The following is a 12,833-nucleotide window of genomic DNA, read 5'->3' as shown; positions in this document are numbered from 1 at the left end:
TAAATGAACTTCAATATAAATGTCATACTACAACCGAAAATATGAAATAGAGATGATCATTTCATACATATTTCGAAATATATATATATATATATATATATATATATATATATATATATATATATATTAGCAGACGTTTGTGATGCGGCAATAAAATAAGATCAATTTTGCTGCTCCTACTCCCAAACAAACTCAATCAATTCCATTATTTATTTAATGTTTAAACTAAATAAAGTATAATAATCTTGTTTCTAACTGCATGACACAATGTGGTGCGACAATATCAAGTAAATGCAAAATAAAATCAATATTACTACTAATCCTCCCAATCAATTCCAAAAATATCCGTCTAATCAAATTCCAAAAGGGGCCATCCCAACCAATTACGCCACCTAGGGGCAATGCATGGACACAGACACGGTAAACGGGTACGGTAAAAAAAATAAGACATGGACACGGCAAAGATACGACAATAAAATAATAATATAATTTTTATTATATATAAAAAATATTCACTTTTACTTAATTTCTTATATATATTAATAAATATAATTCATTTAAATTAGGCCAATCATTTTTTTTTTTTCAAAAACATAAAGTCAATAGCACATATTCTATTAAAAAAAAAAAAAAAAAACAAATATATATGATACCATGTTACACTGGTTTGGCTTCCTTCTCAACTTCTTCCTGTTTGGCTCTCTTCATCTTCTTCCTTCACTACTTTAGGCAAAAGAGGCACAGTGAAACAACTCAGTCTCAAGATGAGAATGTCATACCTCGATATATGGGAATCAGATCAGTGCATGTTCGATTAGTGTTCGGCCGTGTCCAATCAGTGTCTGGTAGCATCGAATATATTAAAAAATGCAAGATACGGTTAGAGCATGTAAAACACGTGCCCAAGCCTAGGACACACGTGTCCGACACTGGTACATAGACCCTTAGAGCCATGTCGGTATTTCATAGATGATGACATTTTAGTAGTGAAGAATTGTTTGAATCTTCCAAAGTGATGTGGATTGTTGTGATCCGACGATTTTAGAATGGTGAAAAGATTGCAGTTATTTGTAGAGACAAATAATATATTATTTGTAACCAACAAAGTATAGGAATGAGAGCCTTACAAACTAACAAGACAAGGTTATGAATAATCTCTTACAACAATATAAAAAAGTTGTAATTGTCACTACCAATCAGATAGTCAAATAAAAACTTGTTTACACAGAACATTAGATAAAATAAATAATAACAAACTACCCAATAAATTAGAAGCTACCACCAAGAAGATTTGGTTGAACTGCATTGGATGTAAAAGTAGCACTCAATAATAGAAATTAAACAAGATTTGGTTGAACTGCATTGGATGTGAAAGGAGCACTCAAAAATAGAAATTTGGCAAATAATTGTGAGATACGAGATTTAATAAATTATGTTGAACTTTCAAACCCAGTTATACAACTTATCTTTAAGTAGGCACACATACAAGTTAAGCATGAACAGAATAGGTAAATAATCACTAAAATTATTACTCTGGGATTATTTATTTATTTAATTAACTAAAGAACCACTAATTCAACGGTTTCAGGTAATATTGTTTTTAGCTGCGTGGCACACTCTCTAGCCTCTTCTATCTTCCTGGCTCTTTTCGGTGGATCTTTATAATCTAACACAGGACGAGGATCAATAATTATCTTCTCTAGTGATGCGGCAACCTCAAGTATGTGCAAAACAAGATCAACTTCGCCGCTGCTACTCCCATCATAACCAACCAATTCCACCACCTTAAGGCATTGATGATGGCATTTAGTCACCTCTTTTTCGGCATTTACTTCTGCAATTTGATCACCCCCTCTTACCTGCCAGCACCACAGGAGACGGCATTATTTGTAGACAAGGTTAAGAGTATAGCGAACTTTTAAACCAATACAGATTTGTAATTTTTAGTACCTGTCTATTTGAACTTAGAATCATCTACATAAAGGAAGATAGTCAGATAAATACTTGTTTACACACGAAGATTAGATAAAATAACTACATGCATTTGGTTAACATGAAAAATTTTCAAGAAAATTGTGGAAAAATATAGTTTTGTTAGTTTGAATAGTATGAAAGTGAAAAGAAAATGATCATACTTACCAAACCTATCCTTGTAATTTCAAATACTAGAAAAATAAATGAATTTATGTTGGATAAATCTTTCCTTATACCCAAACAATAATATAACTGTTCATATCCATTTTTAAATTGTTCGTATTTGAAAAAAGGTTTCCTAATATTTTTCTTATGCGGAAATCATTAATGGTTTAACTTTATTCTTAATATGACTCTCATTACAACTTACAAGTGGCAATGAAGAAGATGATATAGCATACCAAAATTTAAAGTGCGCGTCTTTTGAATTTTTTACAATAAAATATGAAGATTCACTATTTCATTGCCATTTACAATGAACCAATGTACATTTTTTTTTTTTTTTTTGGTATACATCTGCGAAAAAACAATATGTTGTAAATGAAGTTTTTTAGAGCATGGGCATGGATCACAAATTTAAGTGGTGGTTAGACTTACGACACTGCCTATGACTTTCACCTAATGTCAAATGTTCGCCTTTAGACCATTGATCAGAAAACATCAAAATACACATCAGTGTCTCAATACATCTTCCTGTTCTACACTTCTAATCTTGTCATCAATACATCTTTCTGTTCTGCACTTCTAATCTTGTCATCAGTACATCTTCCTGTGCTAGAGTTCTAATATTGTCAGGAAACTGGTTCTCATAAACCTCCTTTAATCTAGTATTCATAGCCAAAGCACCCAACTCGTGATCTACATAAACTACATTATAGCACAATTGAACAAATATTTTGAGGCTTGTTCAAAATTGTTAAGACTGAAAGATGGAGAAACAACTAGTAAGGACATAATAGGAAACTAAAATATAAAACACAAATTTTGCGGGAAACTAAAATTTTCAACCACTTGCGGGAATCCTAATTTCTTATAAATTTTCCTTTTATCCTATCCAAACTCCAAAAAATTAAATCTTTTCCATTTCTTTCCTTTCCTGCTTCTTCTTTCAAACCAAACGGACCCATTGTGATTCAAGTGCTCATCCATTACCCGCAATGACGCGGGATCGAGTCCCGAAATCAGCCTACCTAGAAATAGGAGCAAGGCTGCTTACCATCCACCTCTTTCAGGCCTTGCTAGATGTAGGAGCCTTGTGTATGGGGAACGAATATAGATTTATATTTTTTCAGTGGTGATTCAAGTAATGCCATCGGGTAATGCAACAAACTATTGTCATAAAAAGCAATGTCACAAACAAATTTTTTCAGTTACACAATGATCATCAATTCTGGATATAACGTCAGGAATCATCCATATAAGAAATCCACAAAGAAACACTACCACAATTTGGTTATTTTCAGTATCCCTACAGAAACTGTCCCCAGTTGCTTGAACTGGTATTGGAAGCTACAAAACACTATCAATAGCCACTCCCAGAGAGTAATCATAGATTAGAAGCTGAGGGTGTTTATAAAAAAATAAAGATTCCTTACCATGACAGAAGCCTGATTCTTATCAAATCACTCATTCTAATTCAATCACTATTCAATGTCAACCATGAAAATAAAATTCACTTCATGAAAATGGGAGGATTCAAGTGAACAATTCTCCATACAAATTTACTTCTAGCAGTACAAGGAGATTGAACATGCTTAAGAACATCACAAAATTTAAACAATCAAGTTAATTCCTCAAGGAATGACCACGAAGTGAATCGTGCATGAATTATCCTGATGTCCTTAGGTTAACAAATTTTTTTTTTTTTTTTCGCTAAGTAATATTTCATTAAAAGCATTCAAAAAGGGAGCACGCCCAAGAGAAAATGTACAAAACAATAAACACTATGCCAAAAGAGTCCCCTATACCCTCAAACCATCCACAGAGGCTACAAAATCCAATACAATCCCTCCCATTAACCCAACTAAAAAAGAACAAAGAATGGACAGTTTTAATACCAAAATAGAAGATTCCTTCCATATTTCTTTCTACACCACAAGCCCACAAAACACAAAGCGGAATCACTCTCCGTGCATCCCAGGCTAGAGACCCGACTATACCACCAGTCAAAACCTCGAGCATGCTCAATGTGGAACATGGCAAGACCCAACTAACTAAAAAGGGAAACAAATATGTCCACACATCCCTAGCCACCGCATAATGTAAGAGAAGATCATCAATCAACTATCCATCCCTCTTGCACATGCAGCACTAATTTACCAAGATTTCACACCCTCTTTCTTGTCAGTTGTAAAAATCCTACCAAAAACAACCGTCCATCCAAAAAAAGCAACCTTGAGGGAACTTTTGGTACGCCAAACTGCCCTCCTTGGAATAATGGACCCTCGAGTATTTGGAAGCCTCCAGTAACAGAGGACACCTCGTACTGACCTTCCATGGATTCCTCCCAAACCCATACATCAACCCCCCTTATATATACTACCCTTTAATGGTACAACAATGCCAAGAACTCAACAATGTCTTCCATCTCCCAATCCTGAAGAGATCTCACAAATGACATATCCCAAAGCATCCTTCCGCTATCAAGGCGATAACAAACAGCTATGAAGACATGACCATCTAGAGATATCCTAAATAACCTCTAGAAAACCCTTGCTATTGGCCTATCCCGACCCCCGCACCAATCAAACCAAAACCTGATCTGCCTCTAGACCTTTCCCTGAACCAGGTATGATTGAAAAATTCAATTCCACCCTCCCCTAATCCAAGAAAAAGGTTACAAACACAAGGGGATAATGTTTGCCGCCTTACCAATGCAATAAGTGGCCAAACTTCAACTTCATAGCAATATTTCACTCTCTTCCAATAATATACAATGATATCCAAACTAATAATGAGTCCCCATTTAAAGGTTTTATCATAGTAAAAACGTTACAGAACTACTTACCTAAAAAATAAAAATAACAAAAGGTCATACAATTGTTTAAACCCCGCGCTAAAAGTAACAGAACAGAAATACGGTAGCTCGGAGCCATTATCCTTTGTGCAATGGAAGGCCAAGCTGTTAGCACCTGACCACTGTTTTAAGGCTAAGAATAACCACTCTATTTATTAATATGAAAGGTTAGATTTGCATCCACTATGCCTTTCTAACACCTTACATTGGTGGCTACGCAATTAGCCTTTTTCATTATAAAATTGTAAAACCATTGCAACTTTACAAGCAAGAAGATAAAACAATATTTACTTACATAATCCATAAACTTATACAAGTTCCATTTTATTTAAGTACAAATAGCACATGCATACAGAAATTTTGCTTCTTGAAAGGCCCAATTTGTCAAACAAATGACCATCCAAATGTTACATTATAAAATTTGATAAAGCAAGAGTAAGATGGGAATCCCATGTTCATTTTTATCATAAAATTCTAATTGTAAGTTAGCTCACTACAATTTATCAATTTAAGCACTTTATACTTTTAAGCATTAGGTACAAATTCCCTTTTATTTAGGCTGGTAATAACGTATTGACATGATTTACATTCTAGTAACATATTGTAAGACTTCGACTTTTTTCGTCTGTAATCACATATTAATCACATGAAAAAACATAGCAGGTAAGGTTAAACAAGATAAGAGTGGCTAGGATCAATAGATCTTTTTATAAATTTATGTTTGTGCCCTGATGATATGTATTTCTTCTCTCTTTCTTTTCCTTAATTTCATTTTTCATAATTGAGGACACTATAAGATATGCCTCTTTCAAATTCTTATATTTCTCAGCCTCTTATCCCATTCCATTCTATCTGTCTACTTTTCCCCAACACTTGACGAATAGCTGTAGTAAATTCAGAAGGCCTCCATGAAAGATTTTACTTAGGTTGCTTAAATCATATAAAGCACAAACCTACAAAGTTCTCAAAATTAAGGGTGCATTTGGAATGGCATTTTTTTTTCATAATTGAATGGCAATTTTTAGGAATGCATTACATTCAATTGTTTTCTTCTTCATCTTCAACTTGTTCTTTAAATTTAATTTGGGTCAATTTTAAATATTTTTTTCAGTAACAAATCAAGTGCGATGTGTTTCCTCTTTTATCTTGTAGATTGGAATTTACTTGCAGCGGCGAGAGAGATAGGGTGATGGAATTTAATGACATTATCATCTTTCTGAAGTTGGAAGATTTCCCTACTCATAATGGTGATTGGTCATGGACAACTTAGTTTACCTAATCGTTTTACTCACTGATACAGTTGTGTGCCATCTTACTAACAGTAGTCCTTCGTTATACACTCACTATTTGATGCGGCGCGGACTCAATGACACCGTTTTCACCTCCTCAGCCTCTTCAACAAAGACCCTATATTCTATCATATATGTACCTGTTTGCTTTCACCTCGCCCTCTCTTGTTCTTATCACTCTACATTTAAGTCAATTTAAAATCATAGAAGTAATTAAAAAAATTAAAAATAAATCAATAATAATACTTCCATCAGAAAACAAACCTTAAATTACAAAGAAAGGATACTTACCTCAACAGTATACGTAGCCAATTTAGGAGACGCCTTAATCACAGAAACTAAACTGAGAAGGCTGTCACCTGCATCTCCCAGGACAAACAATTCCACTTCCTTGAGATTACCCAGCTCCCGAAAATACTTGGGAAACCAATGGAAAACCTAAACCAAAAGCAACCACAAGTTGATCATGATGTTTACGACAACCACAACCAAAAAAGAAAAAAAGAAAGAAAAGAAAAGCTTACAATCGCGCAATGATGGTGTATTGTAACCTCAGGAAACACTTATAACTTGAGCTTTTCTATTTGAGCAATATAGTTGGAATGCTTGCAAGATCCAAAAACAAAGGATGAACAAAAATCTCCCCCAACAGATAGCTCAGAGAGAAGAGGGACGTTTTTAAAAGGCACACTTATATCTCGTCCAAAGTAGGTGAATGAAAAGATTTATTGCAGAAATTACAAGATTTTCCAAAGAGTGACACCGAGAGATCTCTAAGCACTTCAATTTGAGAGATGGGCCAGCAATTTTTAGATTCACTAGAGATGTTGATCCCACAATGCATAATTGTTCAAGAAACAGACAAATGGATAGCAAATTCTCAAGCACCTCCTCCATGATATTAACACCAACCAAACAAAGGATGGTTAGGGAGCAAAACCATCTGTGAAACCAATAGTCCGTGAACATGATGACTGTTTGAAGTCCTATTTATGAATTTGAAGCTTTCCAGGCTTGGAAAATCGTAAAATTTAAGCCACGGACCGGGTAACATGCCAGCCAACACATCCAATTCAAACCTTTGAACGCCCTTTTCTATTGCAAACTTAATCCAATCGTTGATATCGCGAGGGTAGTGCCCATGGAAACAAAAAGAAATCCTCATTTCATCTATAAAGGTGCCAAGATGCAATTCCAAGACTTTATTCACCGAACTAAAATACTTAGTAGGGTCTTCAAAATGAGAAGTACTGCTCAACCAACTCCTACACTTAGTAGGTTCTTCATGTGAAGTACCATCTGCTGAAGGAGCTCGCAATGTCTTTGAATCGAACTTGAAACTAGCAGTTATATATCTCCATAAATATCTCCATCTGCATGAGAGAACACTAGTACATGCAGCTTCCTTAAGTGTCAAAAGAGACAGGATGGCAATGAGGATGTCGTCTGGCAATCCACTAATTCCATTCTCCATATGCTCTTTTCTCTGAACATCCAAATAATTGTAAAGACAAGAAAAATAAACCATCATTAACAATAATAATTGAAACCACTACTTTACTAAAAAATTTAATGATCACCATATATAGAAAACATCACAATTGGAGAAGAATGAGTATTTATTCATGAAGAAAAAATAAATAAATAAATAAATAAATAAGGCTCAGTTTGTTTAGATGTAAAATATTTTTTTAATTTTTGGTGTTTGGTTGTTGTAAAATATTTAGGAAGAAAAAAATATTAAAACCTAACAAATATAACTTATTGGGAAATTATTTTACATGCCTCACTCAACCTTTGCCGAACACAAGAAAATAAAATATAAAATAAAATTTATTTTCTAAGGAAGATATTTTACTAGCCTAAATAAGTACTACTTTGTCAAAAATTTAATAACCACCACATAATCCTCATTAACAATAACCAAAAGAACATCGTGACAGTTTCAGGTTGTTCATGTAAGCAGTGAATTTTCTTTTGGTATGTAAGACAAACACCCATTGTTAGGACTCAAACCTCAATTTCCCATACTGGAGGAGGAGTTGATACAGTGGAGTTAATAACTTGATAGTTATGAATAAAATCTGAACTACAAAAAGAAAAAGAAAAAAATAAAATAAAAAAAGATTTTAACTTTTTTTTCCCGACAACAGTTAATTTCTGCTGTCATTGGAATAGAACTCACCTTCTGTTGCTTAAAAGAAGAGGTACACCGTGCTCTCTTCCTCATTTTAATGCTATAGTTGTTGATGCCATTCCTTTTTTGATATTCCACTGAAAGATGATTTAGGTTACTACAAATACAGCAAAACCAACAACACAATCACAAAAATAACAGATATTATAAAACCATGAAAATAAGTGCAAGAAATTTACAGCAAACAAATACTACAAATTATCAAGCCCCATCAAAATTGGGGCCACAATTTCACAATTTAGATAACTATATGCTTGCTAGGATCATTCAGAGAACTCCCCTTATTTCCTTTTGCCTACAAAAAAAAAAAAAAATTCAGAAGTTGTAAAATCTGCAAATTGTAACACGGACATATATATTGTAACATGGGCAGCGATTTATATGGGGGAGAGAGAGGAGGTATCTCGCTACTAACTTAAGGAGATTGAGCACATCGGACTGGGAAAAAAGGAGACTGAGAACATCGGACTGGGAAATTTATGAAAGAATATTTAAAATCGCTGCGCCATGTATGTCAATATAAATATATTGGTTTTACCCGTCTGATTTGACTTGGGCTTTGAGATTGGGCCATTGAGCTACGTTACATAGGTCCAGCCCAGTAACTCTAGGGTCCATCCAATTTGCAGTCAAAAAAAATAAATTAAACAAATAAACAAAAAAGAAAGGGGCTTACTAATACCGTTAATTGAAAGGTCAAACCAAAGTCAAAAAAAATTTCAGAAAATTTCAGAGACTTTAACGGAAAAAAAATTTAAAGGCCGTAACAACAGGAATATATTGATATGTAAATTTTTAAAAAGTAAGACATGAGGTGTGGAGTCAAGATTTTGAGATTGGGGTCAAAATTATATGCAACATTACCTGATTAGAAATTTTGAAATATATATATATATTATGTTAACAAAAATATTTTACTATTCATTATATTCATAAAAAAAATATTTGTTTAAACTTTTGCCAATTTATTTAAGTAATAAAAAAAGTAGTTATTTAAAAAAAAAATTTATCAAACTTTAAATACAAATAAGATTTATGCCAAAATTATATAAACTTTCAATTAAACCATTAGATTTTAATTTATAAAAAAATAAGAAATTCATGTAATAGTTGCACAAATTAATAATCATTACACAATATATCAGTAAAAAAGCAAGCAACAATAAATCAATTTTGACCATTGGCAAGTAAAAGAAAAAAAAAAAAAAAAAGTGATAAATAAACATTGTTACTAGTACTTTTTCAAAACAAAATTATACTATAGTATTAATATTGAAAAATACAGATATTGAATCTGGAAAGAATGCTATGTATTCTTATAAACTAAAAATCAATACAACAGTATACCAAGTAAAATTTTGAGAAATTCAACTATTCTAGAGATTAAGAAAATCGTAACTAATTAGTCTAATCCAATCTAAATTTTAAAAAAGCTACACAAAAATACATATATACATACAAAATTTATATAGAGAGAAACAAAAAAACAAAACTTTGAGATTAACCTGTATTGCAATATGCATAAAAATTATCTACATCTATGAGAAAGAAGTGATTCCTTAGGTCAAATCATGCATGTGTGCAATGAAATAAGGAATTTTTTTTTTTTTTTTTCGAAAGTTACATTTGAAATAAGAGATTGTAAGAATATAATATTTCTTTGTGTGTGAAACTTGTCGTTCTATACTCTCTTTATCTTAGTAGAAAAAGGGCAAACAAATTCAAGTAGGGAAAAAGACAAAATAATAATAATAATAATAATAATGTGATGATAAAAAAATACATGCAAAAAATACTCTTAAAATTTTTCAAAAAAAACCAAAAAAAAAAAAAAAAGGTCAAAAGCGTGATGAAAAGCATTACTAAATTTAAGTGTACATTGTTTTCACAGTTTGACGAAGTTCATAGTCAGCCTGATCCTAGAGAAGATCTAAGCAAATTGGTTGACCCCAGGCTTGGTGATAACTATCCCATTGACTCAGTCCAAAAGGTGGAAACAGATCCCAGTGAATTTAAGTTTTATAAAAGCGATCTTAATTCTAATAAATCAAGCTGTGTTTTGATTACAGATGGCTCAGATAGCCAAACCTTGCACACACGAAAATCCTCAACTGAGGCCAAGTATGAGATCAATTGTGGTTACACTAACGATGCTTTCATCCACTATTGAGGATTGAGATTAGACTTGTCGGTGGATCGGATTCTGATTTAAAATTGATCCGAGTATGATTATCTGAATATAGATTGGAAAATAAATGGGATAATTTCACTTACCTCACCTAAAGTTAGACCTAATTACAGGCGGTACTCCTTACGTTTCAAAAATTATACTGACCTCCCTCCAAACTGACCGGCATTTTATTTCGGCCATTGACCATGTTAAATGACTAAAATACCTTCTAATATTTTATTAATATCACATAAAGAATATATTTTTTTGAAATTATCATATTGTCCCTAATATTTTATTAATATCACATTAAATTATTTTATTATTATTATTATTTTTTTCTTCCCAAAAGTAAAGTATATTAAATTATTTTGCAACTGCAATCTTGATTTTGTGTAGGGTTTCAAAACTCATTAGTTTAAGAATGAGGCTCGCTGCTCAGAAAGTTGGGGGAGTTTCAAAGGGTGGTTGCCCCTCTCTGTCAAATGGATGATCCCTGAACTATATATCAATCAAAGGTTGCGACGGAGACAGGGTCATCGCTTTGAAACGCCCTAGAAGACATGCCGGGATCGGACTTCTTCTCCATATGGGATTTCATGGCGGAGCCCCGCGACTTCGCCGGCGTGTATTACGATGGAGACAGGGTCATCGCTTTGAATCTCGGTGACCCGAGGGCCGGTTCGCCTGGTCTGACCGAACGCCTCAATCCTGCAATCGAAAAACTCTCCGTTCTCGCCGAGTTCACCTTTGTTCCGGGTCGGATCATTGGCGCTTGGCCTGAAACTTTATCTTAGTTGAATGACCTACTGTTTCTCGCCGTCAGCAGGAATTTCATCTCCGGTAGGATTCCGGCAACTCTAGATCAGCTTCGTGCTCTACGAACCCTCGATCTCAGTTACAATCAAATCAATGGAAGTATTCCTCAGTCGGTCCAAGGTCTACCGGCGTTGTCAAACGTCATTCTCGGTCACAATCGTCTCTCCGGTTCGGCCCCGACGTTCGCGTCACAAACCCTAACCCGCCTGGACCTCAAGCACAACGCACTCTCCGGTTCTCTATCACCCACTTCACTCCCTCCTTCACTACAGTACCTTTCATTGTCTTGGAACCAATTAATTAGACCCGTGGATCGGCTCTTAACCAGTTGAAGTATCTCTACCTGAGCCTGAACCCGGTAACATTCCCTTTCATTGTCTTGGAAGAGATGAAGATGAGTTCACGGGTATTTGTTTTTTTTTTTTTTCCCTGGGTATATAGGTTATTTTAATACAAAATTAAGGGTTAAAATGTCTTTGCAAATATAATAATGACAAATGTGATATTACATAGTTAAAAATAACTGATATCATCAAAAATCATCATTAACCGGCGTTGACTTTCACCGGAGGGGGCTAAGTGTTACAACGGAGCAAACCTGGAGGGGGGACAGTGTAATTTTTGAAACGTAAGGGGTACTGCTTGTAATTACATCTAACATCAGGGGAAGTAAGTAAAATTATCCCTAAATAAATTAATTCGGTAATGATCATAATCTGATAATATGTTACTTTAACAAATCGGATATTGACTATGGGTAATCCGATCTGATACTGATTCGATCTGATTCAAATTATATATATATATATATATATATATATATATATATATATATATATATATATAAAATTATATTGTTGCGTTACAATTTACTATCTATGAATGTTATATATATTAGTTATTTACTATTAAATTAACATATATTAATTATTATATTCATTTGATTGCATAGTTATATTATTCACCATCATATATATTAGCAATTCTATAATCCATCTGTATCTAAATCCAATCATATTCGAATCCGAGTTAAATTGAATATGAATTGAAACATTCAATTTGATAACTCAGATAAGTGATCGGAATTCGATATTCCGTTAGCTTAACAAATCGAATATGAATTTGATTGATTCGAATTCGATCCGTTGACCGGCCTGATTGGGATGTTGGCTCCTTCTATGAAACACGGTTAAGTTATCCTAATGCCGGGAAGGTAGAGGGAGGTTCGTCATGAATTAGTGATGCCTTGACAAAGGATCCTGGTATGTCATTTGAAGGTGTACTTATGTTGTTGTTCATACGAGGCCTTTTGTTACATAATGGAAATTTGTTTTTGTTCTTAATTAGTTTGGTTATAAATACCATTTC

General features: G+C 33.6%; 1 pseudogene; it reads left to right on the top strand.

Moving 5' to 3' along the window:
• Positions 1 to 11,200: 11,200 nt before the first annotated feature.
• Positions 11,201 to 12,083, top strand: LOC132278447 (protein TOO MANY MOUTHS-like; annotated as a pseudogene).
• Positions 12,084 to 12,833: the final 750 nt, after the last annotated feature.

The sequence above is a fragment of the Cornus florida genome, unplaced genomic scaffold, assembly GCF_030987335.1.
Source record: "Cornus florida cultivar Cherokee Brave unplaced genomic scaffold, ASM3098733v1 CherokeeBrave_3.0.0_Hap2_Chr01, whole genome shotgun sequence".
Classification (NCBI taxonomy): domain Eukaryota; kingdom Viridiplantae; phylum Streptophyta; class Magnoliopsida; order Cornales; family Cornaceae; genus Cornus; species Cornus florida.
This window is presented reverse-complemented; position numbering and strand designations above follow the sequence as displayed.